An 18,050-nucleotide genomic window follows, 5' to 3' on the forward strand; every position below is an offset into this window, starting at 1 on the left:
ATAAATAGATTTGATGTCATGAAAATTTTAATCTTTAGGATATTAAAAACACTTTAAAAATATAAGGACTAATGATACTGAGAGAAAAGAAAAAAAATTAGTACTATATATATATGAAAGACAAAGGGTTAATATCCTTAATATGTAAAAAGCTCTTACATGTCAATGAGAAGAAAATAAATACCCCAAACAATCATTAAATTCACAACACATTTTTCAACTTATAATCAAAGGTATTCAAAATAAACCAGATACTCTTTTCAATTTTCATGTTGACAAAGTAGGTCTTTATTTTCAAGATCATAGCCATTATGGGGGAAAAAAATTTTTCATTTATTGCTGGTGCATATATAAATTAACATTTGTGAAGATCAATTTAAAAATTTGTCCAAAATAATTAGTGGCAAGAAAAAAGATTCACATTACTTAGCTAAGTAAAGAAATAGCCATTTATGAAAATGACTTACATTATAAGACTATTTTATAGATAAATTTTATATGAAAATTATACATAATTGAATATAAAATATTTTGCAATTAATACAAATTACTCCTTAATGAGAAAAGAAAATCATTTAATAATGATTAGCCCTTCCAGTAATTATAAACTGCTATATTTAGTTGTCTTCTTCCCATAAAAATTTTAAATAATACCAAAAATTCCAGTAGACCATTACTGATTTAAACCCTGTGCTTAAGTTTCTTTTATTTGCAGACTATCTTGTGAGATATATAAGAAGTATGATTTACTGCAATCTTATGAATACCCTTTATCCTGATACCAATAAGCGTTTACCAAGAGGAGGGAAAAAAAAGAACAGGCAGAAAAGATGTATTCCACATTGTATATTGTGTAATTTTTATAAAATATATTGTTTGGATAGTTCAAGGGTTGATAAACTGTTTGGAACATGTGTCTAACATTGTATACATTATTAATATAATATGTTATAAATTATATGCAATTGTGGAAGGGTAATTATCCCTATTGTTGCAGCTTGAAAGAGTATGACTCCCCACTTTGTCTGCTCCACTTCATTTCTCTTATGTTGGTGGCTCCTCTCAGGCCTTCATCAAGACTGTAATTCTAGGTCATGTTCACCTGCACGTATGGGGAGTCCTCAGCGTTCTGTTCTATTATCTTGCCTTAAGAGAAAAGGGCATGAGAACAAGCATTATGTGTTGCATATTCCATTTAGAGACAGTGGAATGAACCTGTATGAAGCACTAACTGCTGACTGGGAACATGCACTAGTCCCCAGTGTTGCTAATCGTTGTTAACTGTTGGTTTATTAAGATGTATGTAAGCTGGTGTGGCAATGGGAAATAAACTCACATTTCCACGGCTAAGAAAGAAAGGGGTCAATGGGGAGTAAGTGCCTGTGGCAATCCCAGGAGGTGGGGACCAATAAGGAACAATCCCCTATTTCTGACAACCAGCTTAAGAGAAAACACTCAAAGAGGAGAGAACCTGGTCACAGAACACTGCTCATTTAGGAGATATTCTGAGATTTGATTTCACTTCCTGGCTTCTACTAAACCAGAAACTGAGTGGGAACACAAAACCATTTGAGCCATGATCCAAGAGGAGGTACCTTCTTATTGCAGCCACCCCATCTGAAGGCCATGCAACAAATTACAAATCTCGATGACTGAATTGCAACATACTGGTGCATAACCCGTAACTTTCCAGAAGAAGAATCTGACACAAATTGGTTCACAAGATACTAATCTTGGGAAGATACTGTCTTTTTATAAAGATCTAATAAAGGAAAGTATATTCCTGTCTTGGAATAACAATAGAGAGTTGCTAATAATTGTGTCCATTAGGTTAACCCAGGCAAAACAGGAGATGCTGGCTGGGGTTGGGGAACCCAAAGATAGAAAGGTAGTGACAGAAATTGGGGCTGTTGTTTAGAACCAGGTTAGCTGGACTGTCGGTTTCTCAGATTTGTACCTTATGTGCCAGGCACAGCTATGCTTTTTATGGATTCGAAGGGGTCAACCCCCCTTGTGTGTTCAGACTGAGTAGTATTGAGAAAGACCACCTAGGACACATTTCTGAAAATAAATACTAAGTCCACTAAAGTTAGTGCAGAAGGGTAGTAGCTACCTGTACCCCAAAGGTGATATTGGATATTATAATAACAAGCTGTCTCAGTTATTGAGTATGACAGTTTCTCTCAAGTATCCTAACCCCACACTACCAGTTTCATCATCTAGAATTGGGCTGTTTCAAATACCTGAGGTGCAGATGACCTCATCCTTCCTGAAAATGTTAGGTCACTAAATACTTCAGGGTTTTCTCGAAAATATTAAAGGAACCATTAGAGAAAAAAAGCTCATCCTACCTGCCAGTTTTGATTCTTTTCAGTGTGTTTTTATTTGGGAGGAATCTCCTCTTCCTTTTAGTTTTATATGAGAAAATGAAGGAGTATTTAGACCTTTATAAAAAGATAGTATCTTCACAGGACAAGGGATTTTGGGGAAAAAATAGGATTTAGGTTTTATCAATCCTTGAAAGCTGAAAGCTTCAAGATTGTAGTTTCTGAAATAGACTCTGAGCCTGAGGGGCAGGTGTGATTCTGAAATTTCAATATGTATGAAATGAATACTCCTTCCAAAAGTCTTATTGCCTTGTTTGGTTTGAATTGTCTAATAGTGCCATTTGTTCAAAGGACAACTTCTACAGTAGGTGAAAATTTTTAACTTTCATTAAACATTTCTTTAAAAGTTACTAATGCAGCACCCTCTCTGAGCCCTGAGCTGTAATGGGTAAATGCGTGAATGATAATTTCTTAGTCTTGCTCGAATACAAAAGTGAGTCAGTAACTGCCCAGGCAATGCAAAACAGAAAAATGTTGGCAAGTGGACAACTCATTTTCTGTGCAACTTTATTCACTCTAGCAACTTGTTTAGCACATATTGTTAAATGATTAGAGTTAATGAATTTCAAAAATATTTCCATAATTATACACCATGTTATGAACAAAATAATTGAAAAATATCAAGAGCATTTTTTAAATTACCCATTTGAATGTTGAGCTTTAGGATGCCAGAAATAGTCCACATCAAATATAGAAACTGGGAATAAAAACATGTTTATAGACTATGTAATCAAAGAGATCAGTGAATCAGTGGGCGTGTTTGGCAGGTGGGAGTACATTTTGCATTTCTGTTGGTTGAACGTCAACATAAGAATTAGACAAAGTTCTTTTTTTTTGAGATAGGGTCTTACTCTGTTACCCCAGCTAGAGTGCAGTGGCACCATCATAGCTCACTGCAACCTCAAATTCCTGGGCTCAAGCGATCCTCCTGCCTCAGCCTCCTGAGTAGCTGGGACTATGGGTGCAGACAACCACATTGGGCAAATTTTTTCTATTTTTTGTAGAGATGGAGATCTTGCTCTTGCTCGGGCTTGTCTTGAACTCCTGACCTCAAGTAATCCTCCCACCTGTGCCTCCCAGAGTGCTAGGATTACAGGCATGAGCCACCCCCACCCTGCCAAAGTTCTTTTCTAATTGTCACTTGAGTCTTAGTCTTGTAACAAGATGGATCTTTAGTCCCAGGGTTCCTGAGCAGAGTTTATGAATTGGCAGTGCTACAGGTTGAATTGTATGTATTCCCTCCCTCCCCCCAAAAAAGACATTTTGGGTCTTAGCCCCCAGTACCTCAGAATGTGACCTTATTTGGAGACAGGGTCTTTGCAGAGGTGATCAAGTTAAAATGAAGTCGTTACTTTGGGCTCTAATCCAATATGACTGGTGCCACATGTAGTTGTATCATGCAAAATTCCCTAATCCAGTATGACTCTGTCCTCATGAAAAGGGGAAATTTGGACCCAGAGACAGACACACATAGAGGGGAGACAATGTGAAGGGACACAGAGAAGAACCAATTTATAAACCAAAGACAGAGGTCTGGAACAGAGCCTTCCCTCACAACCCTGAGAAGAAACCGATCTGCTGACACCTTGACATCAGACCTCTGTCCTCCAGAACTGTGAGACAATAAACTTCTGTTGTTCAGGACACCCAGTTTGTGGTACTTTGTTATGGTGCCCTAGCAAACTAAAACAGGCAGTTAGTGTATTCCTAAAATTGTGTATGAGACTTTGTGTGTTTCTGAGTGGAAGGACAAGCTTTTCCTCCTTTCCTTTCCTCTTCCTAGCACTGGACCTGTAAGTGCTGAGATAATGGAAAAGAGACAGGTTCTTTAAAAAGTGTTATAATATTAAACAAATGGGCAAAAATAGATCAATGTACTGTGCTGCAGATTTTGAATGCCTTACTGTTAGGAAAGGAGTCACTATTTTCAGTTTCACATTGGAGAAATGAGTATTATCTGTTGAAGACTCCTGATTGAGAAGGCAAAGAGAAAGGCAGCTATCAATCGAGAAAGCATGGCTCACAACGTGGCCTAGCCTTGGAGAGATACTCACACTCTGCTGAGAAATGTTGTCAGGCAAGGCTCCTCCCCACTGTCCCTGTGGGAAAAAGGTGGGCAAGTCCTCAACAAGAAGCCCCAGAGCCTTGGGCAGCAGAAGAAGGGGAAAGTGAGCCCTGCAGGAGGGAAGGTACTCAGCTTTTCCAGAACCAGGAGGGCCCTACTCTAGGAGCGAGGCATCACATAAAGTTATTGAGTGCCCCATAGATGGGCCCTGGGAATGCCTGGAAATAGTGCCCTCTAGGACCCAGGGTGATGGACCACTCAAGCCACCTGGGGAGAAAAGGAACACTGGGCATACTTAGGGCAGTTCTGCTTCTGATGGTGGAGGCTGTGGTGACAAAATGAGACAAAAGGGCCTGATGGTCAGGTGTGATTCTGAAATTTTTTTTTTGAGACAGAGTCTCACTCTGTTGCCCGGGCTAGAGTGCCATGGCGTCAGCCTAGCTCACAGCAACCTCAAACTCCTGGGCTCAGACGATCCTTCTGCCTCAGCCTCCCGAGTAGCTGGGACTACAGGCATGCGCTACCATGCCCGGCTAATTTTTTTCTATATATTTTTAGTTGTCCGATTAATTTCTTTCTAATTTTAGTAGAGACGGGGTCTCGCTCTTGCTCAGGCTGGTCTGGAAATCCTGACCTTGAGCGATCCTCCCGCCTCGGCCTCCCAGAGTGCTAGGATTACAGGCATGAGCCACCGCGCCCGGCCTGATTCTGAAATTTAAAGTCTGTATGAAACCAGCCGGGCGCAGTGGCTCACGCCTGTAATCCTAGCTTTCTAGGAGGCCGAGGTGGGAGGATAGCTGCAGCTCAGGGGTTTGACACCAGCCTGAGCACAGTGAGACTCCGTCTATATCCCTAGAAACAAGAAAGAAATAAAAACAAGCAAACAAAAAAATATACGAAAAACACAAAACCCAGCCGAGCGCTGTGGCATGCGCCTGTAGTCCCAGCTACCTGGGAGGCTGAGGCAGAAGGATCGCTGACTGCACAGGACCTGGAGTTTGTGGTGACCCATCATCACTGCACTCTACCCAGGACACTGAGTGACACTCTGCCTTCACAAAAACATACAGGGAAACTGATGGAGTGCCTGCTTGAAAAAAAGAAAGAAAAGAAAAGAAAAAATCTATATGAAACCAATACTCCTTCTAAAAGTCTTATTGCCTTCTCTGGCTTGATTTGTCTGATAGTGCCATTTGTTCAAAGGACAGCTTCTGGTGTCTGGGTCTGCTGCATTCAGGGAAAGTATTTTCGTGGCCTGGAATAACAATATGGAAAAAGAAAAAAAGAAAAAAGAGGAAAGTATTTCCCCAAAGGTAGCCCATCTAATCATCTAGAAAATTTAGAAAATCCATATAATTAATCCATATTGACTTTTTTTGTTTGAGGCCTACATATTTGCATACTTGGTAATATATTGCTGGCAATAGGCTGTTCACCATTTTTTTTTTCTCCCTGGGCACACACCATGCAGGTACAATTTAAAGATTTCTCTGGTGGGTTCATTCTGACCAAGGAAGAAATTTTGAAAGCTATTTACCACCAAAAGAGTTTCAATTGTTTGGGATTTAAAAGTCTAGGACTAGTCCATCATCACTTACAGAGACATCAGCAAACCAGATGTTTAATAGAGGTGTACTAAACAGGATTTGAACCCGACATTCAGAATAGGATATCTTTGAGTGTATAATGATTATCTGAAGGTTGGACCAAGCCAAGGCTCAGCATGCTCTCCTGCTATTCATCTGGGAGCTGGATCTACCATTTCTCAGTGGGCTGGCCTTCTCTCCCATGAGGAGGTTAATAGGCTGGATTCCAAAGCCAAGAGCCTGCCTGTACTCTAGCCAGAAGTAGGGACACACATGCAGTGGGAGTGTGAGGGTCTGGTGACCTCAAAGATGGGAGCTTGGGGGCTCAGTGATCCCTGCTGTCAAATGTGAGGGGTGATGTCTATCATTCCCAAACAGGGAGGAATGTAGCCCCTGTAAAGAATTTAATCTGGAGCCAGCAGTGTCTACATGGGACTGCTAATGGTATTTTGGAAGTGGGGTGGCCCATGCTGTGTGTGTGCACGACGGTGGGAGTGCTGGTGGTGGACAGCAGTCCTTAGCTGTACATAAGCTGTTGGCCCTGGAGACTAGCTGCAGCAAGCCTAAGACTGCGTGGTGTAGACAAGGTATGTGTGGAGACACCTCCATGGATTAGGGAATGATACAGGCCTTTGTGGGGATTGAGAAGTTTCCACGGAGGCGAACATGGTAAGATGGGTCTCTTCTTCTTTTCTCATTGGTCAAAAAATTCATGAGAACACATTGTGGATGCCCCAGCATGTCTGGGCGGCATGGAGGTGCTCATCACTGGAAAGCTCTTGCATCTTAGATGACACCTATAGAGGCCGCTTTCCCTCTGCCTCTCCTGTCCTCTACTATCAGAATGCTCTGCCTAAGGAACTCCAACATGGTATTTCATGGAGTGAAAGGATAATTATCTGCAAAAAAAGGGACATAATTCTAAAGGCACAAAATTAAAGAGGAACCTTTTTAGAATTCAAGGAGCTTTGGGAAGATAAAAATAGAATCAGAGGTCCAAGGGACAGAAGGTCGCGGCTATGTGGGTGTGTTAAGTGTTAAGAACGAAGGTCCCACCCAGTAATAAGTCAAATTTGAGAAAATGGACTGTTTTACGTATTCCTTTGGACTCTGTGTCTGATGGGCTAAAAGTAAGACAATTTGGATCTGTATTTTACTGCCCTACCCTTTCCACAAGAAGCCAATAATAATACTAGGGTTTCAGGAACATACGTGTGCTTTCTCCCCCCAAGGCAGAGGGCATATGGCTTGAAAGATCCGATATAATTTAAGAATCATTACTTGAGTTATGATTCTTTTACTTTTTTCTTGCTAGCCTGTTATGGCCAGGGAATGGAGAGGAAGTAAAGTGATGACTTCCGTTGGATGTGTATACACATATAACACAATATTAACCCTCATATAACTTTGGGAGGTAGACATTATTACTGCCAGATGAAGAACTTGAAGCTCAACAAGGTTAAATGGTTTGACCAAGGTCAAGAGTCTTTTGACCATGGTGAAGGGCTTGGACTCTAATTTAATTCTGCCCTACTTCAAAGCACTGTCCAGATTCTGTTCATATTACCATACTGTCTTCTAAGATGTGTATGAGTGTGTGTGTGTGTGTGTGTGTGTGTGTGTGTGTGTGTGTAAAGAGTCCTTTTTTGACAGAATGACATTGGTATAGGGCTAGAGGCTGGATGCCTTTCTCCCTTAGGCCTTCACCTTGACAGCTTTAGACAAAGAGGTTATGACTGAGCCCTACCTCTACCCTGAAGGCCAAATGAGGCTTAATGCTGCAATCATCTTGTTGAATTTTTTTTAACCATCTTTATCAAGTCAGGCACTTTCAAAATGCGTTATTCCTCTGAATGTATTCATATGTGGAACACTGAGTGAATTCAGTGGGAGACTAAAAGGGTTTGGAGGCCTTCACCAAAAATGTTGATTTGTATGCACATTATTTTGCCAAAGGAGATTTGTGAATTGTAATATTTTATTCAATCTCTTTCTTCTTAGTCATGCAAAATATTCTGGAAACAACTGATTTCATTGCATCAAAGAGCAAAGACGGAGGTATGGAGGTGAAAGTACCAGTCTGTTGTGGTGGGAGTGGGGTGGGTAGAGAATGAAATAACCTTTAGTGAAAATAAAAATCCAAATGGCTACAGATAATGGAGTCGACATTGTGCCAGTTAGCTTGTTTCAATGACTGCACTTTTGAGAATCTCCTGTAGTCAACAGTGGTAAACAAAACCTTCAAAAATGTTATTTGCTTAGAAGTCCTTCCATCATAGGAAAAAAACCTGAGTGTGGCCATTCTTGCCTCTGTTTGATAAGGAGATCAGAGTTTCATTTGCTTGTTCATTTTGCACTAAAATGTCTATGCTTATGAATATATTTAATCAATTTCTTCTCGGTAATTTTTCTTCTTTTTAAATGGCCACTTAGATGGCATTGACTTTCTTTTGGATTTGTAAGGATCTCATGACACGGTGCTGGGAATGCTTGAGGGAGCTTTTCTGATTTCTCAGTTAATGCTTAACCTGTTTTGTTTGGTGGCAGAAAGCAAAGAATGGAGCAGACAATATTGGAGAGCTATGAAACTCAGAAAACTTTTCTAGGAATTTTGAAACAAATTAGTTATTTCCTTTTAATGTGTCATCTGAAAAATGATTAATATTAATATTCACGGGGCTATGTAGCCTGCTAACAAGAAACTATGAGGGGAAAAATTATTTTTGGTTTCTAGTGAGTCAATGATGAGAGAGTTATGTTTCCTCATATTTTTCTCTACGTAGGCATTTCTGCTTATTTCCCAAACCCCTTGCCAACTCTACCTCTAGTTTTAAGGATAAAATCTAGGTTTCTTCTCAGAGTCTGCCACATTTTTCCAGATTAGGTGGTGTGATTGGCAATGGCAGCAGATGAGTTGCTGAAGTCCTTGTTAGAATAGTTGAAAGGACCAGAAATTTCCTATTTCTGGAATTGTTTCCTAAGGATTGCCAAGCTGGATAGTTTCTGAGCATTTATCTTCCTTTTCTGGGGTTCCCAGGGCATTGGTTGTATTCAAAGGCATTTTAACTTACATGATTTCTCCTCACTGCCTCAGTATAGTTGTAAAATATTTTCCTTAAGGGAGAGTGATTACTTAAATAAATGTGGAACACTTCTGTAGTTGCCTCCTCATGTTTATTTTCCTGGAATGAACCTAGTTCTATTCAGACTATCAATAACCAAAAAATGCAAGCTTTATATTCTCTCATGTCCCAGGCTTATAAAATTTCATATGTTGCAAAAGCTCCTCATCCAGAAGATATTTGGCTATGCCAATGTTACATTTTTACAAGCATAGAAGGTTTTTTTCCTTGGTTTTTAGTTTTTTATAACAAATAATTAGTAGTGTTTTAAGTTGAAGATAACTGTTAATTCTCAGGCAATGTTCCTTTCTTTCTCCCCTTAGGTTACATTAGATCTTTCTAATCATTCCCAGAAAGAAATGTAGGTACAAGTGGTTTTTTCTTTTTTTTTTTTTTTTCTGGTCTAAGTATCCTTACTATAGCTCATGAGTATGCTAGAAAAATGTTTAGCCTTCTGCCCATATTTATCTGGATTCTCTATTGGTTGTAGCAGAAGCTCCTCATGATGCTGGCAGTGAATATCTAGTCTTGGTTTTAAAAGTAGACCCACAAAGGGATTCAATAGCATAGAGAACATTGAAACCAAAATAATAAAGGAGAGAAAAATGTTGATGAATGCTAGATAGGAATAATAATCCATGTAATAAAAAGTAAGGAATTGAAATGAGGTATATATCTCCAGAGATTATTTCTTGAGTATTCTCAAAATTTAACTTCTGAAAAACACAAAAGAAAAATTCTCTCACTTTAAGGAATTAATATAGTGAGGATCTATTCAATATCCAATAAACCATCCCTTACCAGAAGGATAAATCTTACAAAAAAATAACAGACTGAAGACAGGTCTATAAAAAATATCCATATGGAAACATATAGAGAAAACAGAATTGAAAATACAGGATCAAAATACAGGACTATGTGGGATTCAGTGAAAAGGTCTAACATGTATTTAGAGTCCTAAAAGGAGAGGAGAGAGGGAATGGGAAATAATTAGAAAAAGTTAGAAATAATGTTTGCAGATATAATGGGTCAAGAGTTTTCAAATATCACTAAAAGACATCAATTCACAGATTCAAGAAGCTCCACAAACACTAAATGAAATAAAATTTTCAAATCTTATCTGGTCACATAAGAATATGGTTGAAAAATCAAAGACAAAGAGAGCATCTTAAAAACAGGGAACAAAGATATATTCCTTTCAAAAGATCGACAGTAAGACTGACAGCAGACTTATTAACAGAAACAATAAAAGCCAGAGGGAAATCAAATGACATTTTTAATGTGCTCAAAATTATTTTTGCCAACCTAGAATTCTATATATAACCACAGAAAATGAAGGTGAAATAATTTTTCCCCCCTGGCAATCAAGTCAAGAGAATTCATAACTAAATAAACTTTATTTAGTTATTGAACATTTCCTATATGCCAAGAATTATGCTAAGCACTGTACATGAATTTTTTTTCTTAATTTCCACAGCAAATCAATGAAGTTTGATTTGATCTATGGATAAGAAAACTGACTTATCAAATTAAGGTCAAATAGTAACTGAGTTGCAGAGTTAGGTTTTGAGTCCTGGACCTCAGAGTCCGTACTTTTAACTATGTCACTATAATTGTGTTCAGGATATGATGTGTACCACAGTTGGTATAAATACAATGCTTGAGCCTCTGAGTGCCTTGAGTCTCTCAGAACTTTTGGGTCTGTCTTAAAAGTTTCCGTTATGACCTGCTTAGGTTTAGAGAACACACACGACTCCACCGTGGATATCCCACTAAACCTGATTTTTTGTCATTTATTCTCCTACTGTATTTTAAAGGCCTGCTCTGTGCCAGATACTTTGCTTGAAATAAGTATTATATTTTTATAAGCATAGATTTCCAGGCCTAAAAGTCGCATTTCCTGTCCTTAGGGAGTATATGGCAAAGTAGAAGATATAGATACAAAATATAAAACATAATGTAAGTATTATAATAGCAACTATATCATTAGCTGGCATTATTGGGCATTATCTTAAGGGTTTCACATGAGTTATATCATTGAATCATCTTAAAATACAACAAAGAAGGTATTACTATCATCCGTATTTTGTAGATAAGAAAACTCAGACTGAGAGAGGTTAAGTTCTTTTTTTTTTCCCAAAGTTATAAGCCAATGAGTAGAAAAACTGGGGTTCAAACCTTGGCCTTCAGATGCTTTAGCCACTGTGCATGGCATTCCAGGGGAGCACAAAGGAGGAGCACCCACCTTAGGCCACATCTAAATGGACTTTGAAGGAGTTATCCAGGAACAAGAAGGAAGAAGCAAAAAAGTCTATGTAAAATTCTATATTGTCTGTGCAAGTAAACTGGAAAATGCAATAAATTAGGGAGAATGTTGGAGAAATCCATGCCACTTTGGAGTAGGCAAATTCATCATTCTCCTCAATGTTAGGATTATGGTTAGTAGGAAAATGAGATTCAGGCTCTGGCCATTCCTAGGGAACAGAGTCAGTATTTTGAGGTATGTAGGGTGCGGGCTGATGGGACAATGTCAAAGAAAATATTAAGATTTTACTACTGGTCCTTTTCCATATACAGTGAAATTGAAGCAGACAGGCCATACCTAAACACTCAGTTTTATAAAAGTGTCTTATTCTGGCAAGCTGGAAAGAGATGTAAGCAGTAAGGATAGATTGGAAAATGCAAACTAGAAGGATGAAAAGGTTGAATAATATGACTTTTCACTGTGGTGTGTTTGTTAGCTTTCAGCAATCACATTTCATTTTGAAAGCTCACATGAGTGCTAGCCTGGAATGATGAAATAGAGTGGGTCACTTCACCTTGGAGAAATAAGACGAGTCACTTCAGCTTTGCAAAATGCATGCTTTATTTTTTTCTTCAAAGTAAAGATGAATTCTTGTCAAAAGCAAGGAAATGATCATTGGAGTATTTACTTATTCTCTGAGAATATCTGTCATTCATTAGTATTCTTTGAATGAATTTTCCTTTAATTTCATTTTAAATGAGATGATTTTTCTCTAAGAAATAAAATTGAAAGAAAAACACAGAGAGAGTTAGAATAAATTATAAATTGTGGGAAAATAACACTGTACTATGACTTTCTGGGGGGAAAATTCACCTTCTCTCCTCTTCAGCTACGTTTTGACATCTCACAATGAAGTGTCTGGGGAAGCACTGTGGTGAGTTCACATGAGGGTGAGCTGGAGCCTTGGACTCTCTTTTGGTAGCAGCTGAGATATGTAACCTCTGCCAATCTCCTGAAAGGAAAAATATGAAATATGCCATTTGGTATAACTTAGCTAAATGAAAGGAATTTTTAATTGAAGAAAAATTAAAAATACTTTCTGTACACTCACATTCCAATTCCAGTAGTTTCTAACGATGGACTTGTAGTTGAGATTAGTTTTGTTAACTAGTGTTTCTAGCTAGCTTAGTATTGCTTCTTGTTCTGGGAATTCCTTGGACTAGTTCAGGAAATGGTTAGCATGTATGGAGATAGCTTGGCACATACGTGATGTGCTGTAGTGTGCAGAGCATGGGACTAGGTGTATCAGGATCTGAGGTCAAGTTTTGGTTTAGAGTCCTCACCTAGTGGCTGAGAATTCTTGGAGTCTCTTCTGCATCTGGAAAGTGGGACGACTATTGGATCTACGCTGCTTATTTTGCACAGGTGCTATAGTGATGGTGCAATGAAAATGCTATATGCAAAACAGCTTTGAAAAGTACAAAGAACTTCACACATGTAACAGAAAGGCATTCCCAAAGACTAACGTGCCTGTGCCAGGCTGTGGAAAGACTTAGTGTGTAGAGTAGCTCCTCAGTCTTGTGAGGAATGAAGAGGACACAGTTTATTGCCAAGTGACTTATTGGTTTGCTTGCAGACAGTGCCAGGAAGGGATATAACTGCAAAGTATAACTTGTAGGAGGGCACCCTTGGGAAAGAAAAGGCAGAAGAGATACAGTGCATCTTGGTCCTGCCTCAGGGAGATAAAGCTGGGCTCCAGGGGAAGGTCTGGAAATCATCTGACAAGGGAGTTATCTAAGCCCTGGATAGGTTTCCAGTGGAAAAGACATGTATGTATCCTTGTTCTTTGTGGCTGTTACAGGTGACAACAGTGATTCACATTGTAGTAGAGAGAGGAAGGGAAGAGAAGCAGAAGGGAACAGAATTGGTCACTATGACAAACACCACACAGACAGTTGAGGATTATAATCTGCTGTCTTTAATTATTTTTTCAATAAACATTTATTGGATGCCTGTCCTATGTTAGGCCATGTGTTAGGAGATTAAAAGACTAAGACATACAAATGTGGTTGGGTTATGGTCCTTGCCGTTAGGATGCTTGCCAGGTGAGAAACAGACATAGGAAAATCTCACAGTACACTGGTGTGATGTCATAGAAGCACAGGCAAAGAAGTGGTTAATTATCCTCAGGACAGGGCAGGGAAGACTTCTTAGGTCTCATCAAGCTGGGTCTTGAAGAACCAGTGTGGAATCTCCAAGATGGCAAGGAAGGAAAAAGCTTTCTAGTTAGAGGAAACAGCATGTTAGAAAGTGTGCAGGGATGAATAAGCATGATATGATTGTTGGGAACTTAAGTACAGTCCTCGATCTTACTTGAGTAGAGTATGGAGACAGGAGTGGAGAATAACGATGAGAGATGATGTCAGAAATGTAGGAAGATGCCAGATCATGAAGGGCCTTGATATCTGGCTAATATACCAATTGATATTCCAAGGGTCTCCAACTGTAGCCTTGGGTTCCCAATCTATAATCTTCTCCAAGACCATGAAATAACTTGTTCTGTCAATAGAGCTGAACCCAGCAGTGGTTCTCAAGGTGAGAGATTAATAAGGATTCAAGTGTTTTCAATCCCCACCTGACCTCTAAAGCATGAATCAGAAAGAGGGATCACCTTGAAAATGCCCCCAGATTATTCTAAGTAGCCCCTAAAGGAAGTGGCAGGAAGAGTTTGCGGTGAGTAGAAGAGCTGGATAGAATTGAAGGCACAGATCTGGCCACTCGCTCAGTGTCTGAGCTGTGGCCTCATGCTGATTCTCAGGGACAGACGTGCCTGGAATGTGGAGACAGCACTGACAGAAGGCAGAGGACAGTGCTGGCTCCAAGTAGAGCATCCTGTGCAGATTATTTTCACCAGAATTGTTTTGCATAAATTCCTTAAAGTTGGCCTTTCGTGATGCCTACAGAATTGCAGAAAGGCCTTATGCCTTTTTGCCTACTGGAATAAGACCTCATCCTTTGGCATTCTCCTTAATGGGTGTGCAGAGCTGGAATAGGATGAAAAGTGTACCCTCATTAGCTGACAACCTAGTAATGTAGGCACCTAAGTGTATTTAACTACCTGATCCTTTCATTTAGCAGGTGCTTCTCATTTTAAATGCCATTAACTTCATTACTACAATTATCAACATAAAACCACCTGGCATATCCCAAACAAGACATCATTTTCTTTTTATATACTGTGTATTAATTGCTACAGTTATTATTGTTGTTGTTTCCAGTACTTAAAGCCATAACAACTATATTAATTAACAAACCTGCTTTGATCAAGTGCAAGGCAAAGACCCAATTTCATATCAATGTTTATTCTGATTCTTTGAACTTCCAGAGGATTTATTCTTTTTTCAAAATAGGCTGTTATCCAATATGGTAAAATGATTTATTCTAATTTTACCTAGATTCAAGAAATGTTCACTTATCATAACATGTTATTCAGGAACCAAGATAGCCCTTTAGTTATATAAAAATAATATGAACAATACCATCAACTGGATTTGTAGGATATATTTATTATATGAGTACATCATATATTTATCATAGAAATAGTTCTAGATTCAACAGCATACTTCACATCTACTACAATAATTATTGCTTTCCCAGTAATTGTAAAATTCTTCAGCTGCCCAGCTAGTTTACGTAGAATAAATAAAATGATCACCAGATATACTATAAGCCTCAGACTTCATTTTCCTATTTAACATCGGTGGGTGTGATGGTTAGTTTTTTGTGTTCATTTGGCTAAGCTCTAGTATCCAATTATTTAGTCAAACATGAATCTAGGTGTTGCTGTAAAGAGATTTTGTAGATGTGGTTAACATTTACAATCAGTCGACTTTAAGTAAAGGAGATTCTTTGATAATGTGGGTAGGCCTTATCCAATCGGTTAGAAGGCCTTAAGAGCAAAAACTGAGGTTTCCGGTTGTAATTTTTATTGTTACGGTTTTTTTCTAATTTGGTTTTGAGGTCTCTCAATTGGAGTGGCCATAAACCAAGACAGCCACTCTCTAGCAGAGGCTTGACTGGAGGAAAATGAAGTTTGGGTGTGTTGGTCAGGTGAGACACACTGAGGAGGTGAAACCGAATGCATGAAACAGAAGAAATTCATTACTTACAGATACCAGAGAGGTTAGGGATGCCAACAGGGGACTAAGAGGAAGTCTGGATGTGGCAGGGAGCTCAACAGCAAGTGGAGAGCAAGAGAGAAAGAGAGGACCTGCAGGACTAATCCTTTATTAAGGTGTAGGGATGTTGTCCCTTAGGTTCTCCCTCAAGGGTTGTGGATTGGCTAAAGATAACACTCACTGAAGGGGAAACTTACATGACTCTGGTGCTGACCATTATGTTTTATCATGGTCAGCAACTGTGGGATGTGTTGGGTTTTGGGTCAGTGGGATGAAGAGATTATAGTATATTACAGTAGATTATAACTCAAACAACCTCACAGGGAGGGGGAAGTTTTAACTAGGCAAAAGGTGACGGGGTACAACTGGGTTTTCAAAGGTTTATGTCAGGCCTAAAATGGATGCCAAGGCAGCAACTATATTAAACAAATTTATAATACCCATAGAAGAAGAAATTTTGCCTAGGGACCGCAGCGTTAACTCCTGCCTGAGTTTCCAGCCTGCCAGCTTGCCCTACCCTGCAAATAGGGAAGAACTGATGTTGCTGCTCCAGTTCAAAGGCTGTTGGCTGCTAGACTTCCTCTTTCTTTGGGGACCTCAGTCTTTTTCCTAAGACCTTCAACTGATTGAATGAGGCCCACCAACATTACGTGGGGAGGGGGTAATCCGCTTTATTCAAAGTCTACTGATTTAAATGTTAATCTCATCTAAAAAATAGCTACACAACAACACCCAGAAGTCTTTGACCAAAGGTTTGGGTACCATGATCTAGCCAAGTGGACACATAAAATTAACCATTACATCTGGGACAAATAAGTGACAATGAATAAAAAAAAATATTTAAAAAATTAACCATCTCAATATATACATATTTTTTCCCATTTCCACTGTGTCCTATCTGTAGGAACCGGTGATTTTGTGGACTGATTTCTATTATTTTCAGGATATACGCTATATGTTACATGATCCAAAGGCCCATCTTACAATGGTATTCTTAGGTGTTAATTTATCCTTGCCCCAACATATTCTTAGTCTTTCTGGTGTGCTATGTCAATACTCAGACTATCTAGACTCTAGGTGCTTATGCAGCATGAAACACTGTCTCTTCTACAGGATCATTTATTTCACTAACAGCAGTAATACTAATAATATTTATAATTGGAGGAGTATTTGCCTCAAAACAAGAAGTAGGCCCTCTATTATATCAAACAGTCGAAGAACCAACCTATGTGGAAGCTTAAGTACCCAAAACACTTGAAATACCAAAATATCCAGCCCCTTGAGAATAAAATTTCTTAATATTGGTTTCAACACCACTATGCTTAATTTTTAAATAGATAGATTATTAGTAATAGTTATTATGCAACTTTGTCAAAATGATTGATTGGTTAAAATCCCTTATGCCATAAAGGTGCATCCATTCCAACCATAGCTCCAAAATGCAATTTCTCCTATTATAGAAAAATTGCTGTATTTCCATGACCGTGCCTTTGTAATTGCACTTCTTTGTATGCAATATTATTCCACATAAGCACAATAGACAGACTGTTATGCTTGTGTGTTAATAATAATCACATTCTTATTATCACAATTAAACATATTCACAGGAAAATCAAGTCCATACCCATCCAGATTTGACTCACTAGGATCTGCTTTTCAATAAAATTCTTCCTAGAGGCAATTACATTCTTACTATTTGGCTTAGAAGTTGTGTTCTTTTCACTTCTACTTGGGCAACCCAGATAACCAACCTAAAATGATGCTTATTACAGCATCTATTCTGATTCCACTATTAGCCAACTTACACATGAATCAAGAGGTACTTGAGTGAGCAGAATAAGCCTACTATAGAAAGTCTCGCTTTCATTTTTAAATTCTTTTATCATTGTCTTAACAACTACCATGCCAGTACATTATGTTAAAGGCTGTCATGAAGCCCTGACACTGGAGAAAGTGTCCCAAGGGAATAACTCTCTCCCCATCCCACACAATCACTGCTTACCAGCTGCCCCTATCTCCCTATAATGCTGCTCTGGGGGTTGATTGCTTGGTTTTCTTGCTGAAGAAGTCAGTGAAATAAAAGGCTGGCCTCAAATCATCATCTGAACAGGCAAGAAACATACCACCAATGGTGGATGTCCTGCCTGGACTGCGCTCTCTCTAGAGCTCCTCACTTTTCTCCTCCTTACGGGCCCTTTTACCCCAAGTTAGTACATCAGCAACTCTTGTGCATTTCTCAGACCTGCCCAGAGAAGCAGGAACCAATTATTATTGGCTCCGCTGCTGTGTTGTGCTCAAGTGCATACAGTTTAGTGATACATAGGAATCGCATCTTCTTAGAGCTCCAGGTCAAATGGACCAAAACAAATCTATCCAGTTTATTCTGCATCTAACCAAAACATATCCGTTATTAAATGTGCCAATTATCCTTTCCGACTCTAATGTTACAATGTGAGAAACTGCAATA

Source organism: Propithecus coquereli, unplaced genomic scaffold, assembly GCF_000956105.1.
Source record: "Propithecus coquereli isolate 6110/MARCELLA unplaced genomic scaffold, Pcoq_1.0 Scaffold19, whole genome shotgun sequence".
Classification (NCBI taxonomy): domain Eukaryota; kingdom Metazoa; phylum Chordata; class Mammalia; order Primates; family Indriidae; genus Propithecus; species Propithecus coquereli.